The sequence below is a fragment of the Rattus rattus genome, chromosome 17 (genome assembly GCF_011064425.1).
Source record: "Rattus rattus isolate New Zealand chromosome 17, Rrattus_CSIRO_v1, whole genome shotgun sequence".
NCBI lineage: Eukaryota > Metazoa > Chordata > Mammalia > Rodentia > Muridae > Rattus > Rattus rattus.
Window position 1 is genome coordinate 2,669,724 of NC_046170.1, and position 6,137 is coordinate 2,675,860.

A 6,137-nucleotide genomic window follows, 5' to 3' on the forward strand; every position below is an offset into this window, starting at 1 on the left:
ACCCTCTTCTGGGCTCCAAGGTGCCTCTCTCTCTCTCTCTCTCTCTCTCTCTCTCTCTCTCTCTCTCTCTCATACATGAAAGAAAACAAACAGAAATGTTGATCACAGGAGTAAGGCTGCATATCCATATCACATAAAAGAGACCAAGCATTCCCATCACCATAGGGCTCTGTCCTTTTTAAAAATAAGAAAATAAAACAAAATTAGATAAAAACAAAAACTACATATGAATTGGTCAAAACAAACAAACAAACAAACAAACAAACAAACAGGAAAGAATCCTGTTTGGAAAAGGAATAAGAGGGGCTGGAGAGATGGCTCAGTGGTTAAAAACACTGTCTGCTCTTCCAGAGGACCTGAGTTCAATCCCCAGCAACCACATGGTGGCTCACAACCATCTGTAATGGGATCTGATGCCCTCTTCTGGTGTGTCTGAAGACAGTGTTCTCATATACACAAAATAAATAAATCTTTAAAAAAAAGAAAAAAGAAAAGAAAAGGCACAAGAATCAGAGACCCACACGTTCACACACTCGGGAATCCCATAAAAACATTAAACCAGAAGCCATAATATGTATGTGTGCAAAAGACCTGTGCAGGCCCTGCACATGCACCAGTCTTTGTGAATTCATACGAGCTTTGACCAGATTGATTTAAAGGGCCTTGTTTTCTTGGTGTCCTCCAACCTGTTACCCTCTTTCCAGCTCTTCCTTGGGGTTCCCTAAGACTCAAGGGGGGGGGATTTGATGGAGACATCCCACACAGGGTCTCCGACTCTGCATGATATCTGGTGTTGGGTCTCTCTATTTGTTCCCGTTTGCTGTAGGAGGAAGCTTCTGTGATGATGGCTGAGCAAGGCACTGACCTACGAGTACAGAGAGTCAATCTATGAGTACAGAGAGTACAGAGAGTCAGTATTCCCCCCCCCCTTTCTTTTTTAGAACAGCAGTATTTGGTTTTTACCCTAGGTCCCTAGATTATCTGGTCCCAGGTTCTTGGTCTCCCAAGCTGTGTCAGGTATGGGCTTCATCTCATCGAGTGGACCTTCAGACAAGTAAGACATTGGCTGGCTAATCCCACAAGCTTTGTGCCACCACCGCCCTAGCAGATCTGGTAGGCAGGACGCCATTGTAGATCAAGAGATTCAGGGGTGGGTCGGTGTTTACATTTCTTCTCTGGTAGCACGGAGTAATTTCCTGTACCAAAGGCAGGAAGGGCGAGGGCTCCATGTAGGCACCAGCTCGACTTCTCCATGTTCGAGATTTGCCTGGGTGTTGTCTTCGGCAATGGGACCTTGCTGAGTGTGTGGAGAACAACCTGTGGTCTTGGCAACAGCCTGGTTGTTTGGGGAGGGGGGGTTCCTACTGGACCCATTTGGCCAACAATTCCAGTTCTGGAAACTTCATTTGGTGACAAGAAATGGCCAGTTGGGGGCCCTGTCTCCCCAGGCTTTGGTGACTTCATTTAGAGCACCTTCATATATGAATGTATTTTAGGAAGCTTCTACTGTTCTAAGTTTCACATGGCCCTTAATTTTAGCTGTGCTCCCATATCCCCTCCCTCATCCCCTCCCTCATCACCTCCCTCATCCCTCATCCCCTCCTCCCTCTCTTTCCCACTCGATTCCCCCTGTTACAGCTCCCCACATCTGGGTTCCATTTCTTCCTGCATTCATATTATTCATGCATTTCATCTCTTCATAGTGTCCCAGGTCTGCTGATGCTTTTGTGTCAGTTTTTTTTTTAAACTTTTTCTTTTGTTCTATCCTGTCTTCAATGCATCTCTTGTATTCCCTTGTTGGTGAGACTTGTCTCTGAGGATCCTGTTCATGTTCCTAACTTTTTCATTTCTGGATTTTCTTTTTTTGCTTCTATTTCAGCTTTCATGTTTATATGAAACATAAACACAAATGTGTGTCTATGTGTGCGGATGTGTGTATATATATAAGTACACTGTAACTGTCTCAGACACACTAGAAGAGGGCACCAGATCTCATTACAGATGGCTGTGAGCCACCATGTGGTTGCTGGGAATTGAACTCAGGACCTCTGGAAGAGCAGACAGTGCTCTTAACCGCTGAACCATCTCTCCAGCCCCCAGCCCTGCTTTTGTTTGGCTTGTGCTCTGTCGTGGTTCTCAGGGCCTGCTGTGGAAGGGACCCAGCTCTAGTGGAGAGGAATTATCCTGGCTGTTATTGTGTTTTTATGCTAGCGTCTAGACATCCCTGCTTGGAAAGATTGTAATTCTGGCCTTGTCCTTTTCGGTCGGATGTTTTGTTTCTCCGTCTCTGTTGGCCTCTCTGGGTTTTAGGACAGTATGGAGACTGCATGCTGCCTTGCAGGAAACTCTTCTGAGATCCTACAGGTGTGGCTACTGAGGGTTCCAGGTAAAATGTGTTTCTGGGTATCGGGAGTTGGCGTCTGGAACGAGTTGGAGCTTCGAGGGTCCACAGGAGGCGGGGAAATGGAGGGAATCAGGATCTGCTTAGTCCTCGGGAAATTGGGGCAGGGTGTGTGGGATGTGCGGAGATGGTCTCCAGAGCAGGGGATGAGTTGGGATTGGTGTGATAGATAGAGTGAGCAGGTTCTTTTTTCGAGCATCGAACCCAGGGCCTTCCCCCTCCATCTTCTTGTATTCTTGCTGAGGCCATTTTAGGTTTAACTAGAATTCGATCTCCTTGGAGAACCCCATGAAAATTTACCCAACTCCATTCTAGGAACCTGAAGTCAGTATGTCACAGCTCAGTCAATCTTCTGCCTGTCTGGGCAAGCCTCCCTGCCAGCTGTCTGCTTAGCTTCTGTTAAACTGCTTGCTTTCACAAAGCCTCTCCCCGCGGCTGCTAAATGAGATACGAGGATGTGGTTTTTACTTTTTTTTTTTCTTCTCTTTTAAAGACTTATTTATTTATTTATTGTATATGAGTACACTATTGCTTTCTTCAGACAAGCCAGAAGAGGGAGGGCATCAGATCCCATTACAGATGGTTGTGAGCCACCATGCTGCTGGGATTTGAACTCAGGACCACTGTGAGCAGTCAGTGCTCGTAACCACTGAGCCATCTCCCTCCTCCCCCAGGTTTTTACCTTTAAAAGTCCCATGCTCTAAATGTTCCACACTACTTTTGGATCCCGAATACCTAATTGTAGTTCCAGTCAGCTGGGATAGACTTTCAGCTGGCTCTAAACTGTATCTGAGTGAGCATCTCCGGGGGGCTCCCCATAACACTGGGAGAGTGGAGGGAGAGTGAAGATCTGCGGTTAGCCTACCTGCTTCCCTGGCCAGAGGGGCCTGTGGGCTTCCAGGGAGTGCCTGCCTGCTAGAGATTGGAGCTGGGATAAAGCAATGAGTGTGTGTGAGTGTGTGTGTGTGTGTGTGTGTGTGTGTGTAAAGTTAGGAGAGAAATATCTGTGACCAGTGGAGATGAGGGCCAGGGAGACGGGTGGGAAGAAAGGCTTCAGCATTGAATATAGAGGAACAGAGGGACAGATATGTTCTTAGCCTCCTACCTGCTTCCTGGCTGGAGCAGTCCTTCAATTCTCACACTGGCTCTCTTAGCCAGGGTCTCTATTCCTGCACAAACATCATGACCAAGAAGCAAGTTGGGGAGGAAAGGGTTTATTCAGCTTACACTTTTCACGTTGCTGTTCATCACCCAAGGAAGTCAGGACTGAAACTCAAGCAGGTCAGGAAGCAGGAGCTGATGCAGAGGCCATGGAGGGATGTTACTTGCTGGCTTGCTTCCCCTGGCTTGCTCAGGTTCTTATAGAACCCAAGATCAACAGCCCAGGGACGGCACCACCCACAGTGGGCTGGGTCCTCCCCGCTTGATCACTAATTGAGAAAATGCCTTACAGCTGGGTCTCATGGAGGCATTTTCTCAACTGAGGTTCCTTTTCTGTGATAACTCCAGCTTGTGTCAAGTTGACACACAAAATCAGTCAGTACACTGGCCTCCCACCAGACATCTCCCAGAACCGCTAATTCGTCCCCTTTCTTTATGTATGTCTGTGTTGTGTGTGGTAGATGCCTGTGTGCACATGTATGTGGGTACATGCGCCAGTGGGCAGGAATGTGGAGGACAGAGGACACTGGTGTCTTCCTCCCTTGTTTTCGGCCTTATTCTCTCAAGATGGGGCCTGTCACCAAACCTGAAGCTGGTCTCTTTGAGTAGACTGGCTGTCCAACGAGTTCAAGGAACTGCCTGTCTCTACTTTACTCATGGGAGTCCGACTCAGGGCTCCACGCATGCGCAGTGGGTGCTCTTACCCACGGAGCCGTCCCCCAGACCTTCGTTCTCTATTTCTTCTCCCTTTAAATGGTGTTGAGGTGGGTTTGGTGGCGCAGGGGAAGCACAGATCTTTGTGAAATTGATGCTGGTTTGGTCTACATAGAGTCCCAGGACAGCTAGAGATACACAGTGAAATCCTGTCTTAAAAAAAAAAAAAAAAAAAAAAAAATCGGGGCTGGAGAGATGGCTCAGCAGTTAAGAGCGCTGACTGCTCTTCCAGAGCATCTGTAAATGAGATCTGACGCCCTCTTCTGGCGTGTCTGAAGACAGCTAGTGTACTCAAATGCATAAAATAAATAAATCCTAAAATTCTACCTTCTCCATTCGGGCTGCTGTAACTGAGTGCTGTGAGCTGGGCGTGTTAAACGATGGAGGCGCTAAGTTGATTTTTTTTTGTCCTGGAAAGGGTTATCTCAGATCTGGAGTCTGGCTCTGGAGAGAGTTCACAGGTTAAGAGGGCTTGCTGCTCTCGGAGCTGGGAAAACCTGGGATTGGGTGCCATTCCAGAAGCTTCTGCCGTGGGGAGCACAGGGAGGAAGCAAGCTGACTCCCATCTCTTCCAATGAGGGCCCTGACATCACAGCAGGATTCTCCACTTCCTGCAGGATCCCATCCTCATAATAAATTACAATACAGATTAAAGTCTATACTTTTTTGGGCAGTTAATTGTTTTAAAATGTCTTTGTTTTATTATGAATTGAGGGTGTGTATGTATGTGTGTGAGAGAGATGGGGGTATCACCAGGTAGCCCTGGCTGGCCTACACCTTCCTATGTAGACCAGGCTGGCCTTGAACTCACAGATAGTCCCTGCCTCCTGAGCGCTGGGATCGAGGCTGTGCCACCATGCCAAGCTTATGAACGGATTTTTGTGCAGTGGAATAGATGTCAATTTTTCATATTTGTTTTATGTATGTGTTGTATGTAGGTTAACTAGGCGTGTGCATGGTGCCCTTGGAGGTCAGAAGAGTACATCGTATCCCCTGGAACTGGAGCTACAGATGACTGTGAGCCGCCGTGTGGGTATTGGGAACCCAAACTGGGCTCTGGGTAATAGCAACCAAGTGCTCTAAACCCTTGTGCCATCTCTCCAGTCCCCAGTCTCAATCTTCTACAGGTGGATATCTAGTTTTTGTCAGCATCGTTTAGTGAATGTCTTTTCCCAGGGTGTGTGTGTGTGTGTGTGTGTGTGTGTGTGTGTGGTGACTGCACACATGCCACTACACATACACAGAGAACGGAGGATAACTTACATGAGTCAGTTCTCTGCTTCTATCATGTGGGTCCTGGGGATTGAATTTAAGTCATCGAGCCTGGTGGCAGGCACCTTTACCACCTACTGAGCCACCTTGCCAGGCCCAGTTTTTGATATCTTTGTTTAACAAAACAAAACAAAACAAAACTCCTAGGTGGTGGTGGCTCACTGCTTAAGGATCTCTGGGTTCAAAACCAGCCTGATCTACATAGTAAAATCCAGGATAGCCAGGGCTACACAGAGACTCTGCTCAAACTGCCCCGCTCAAACCTCAAAACATCACCCCTCCCCCCAATCCAGAACAGTAGATGTCTACAGCTGCGTGGATTTATTGGTCTTCTGTTTTGTTGGACTAGTCTGTCTTTGTGTGGTGCTGGCTTTGTTACTATGGCTTTGTAGCACTTTGAGATCAGGTATTGATTCAGCTGGCAGGTTTTTCTTCCCCCCCCTTTAGGATTTCTTGGCCTATGTGTTGTCTTTTGTGTTCCCCTGTGAACTTTGTTACCTTTTTTTGTTTTGTGATGCCTCACCCTCCACCTTTCCCTCAGGACTAAGAACACAGAAACATCTTGCAAGCAGGAGAACCTGAGTTCAGA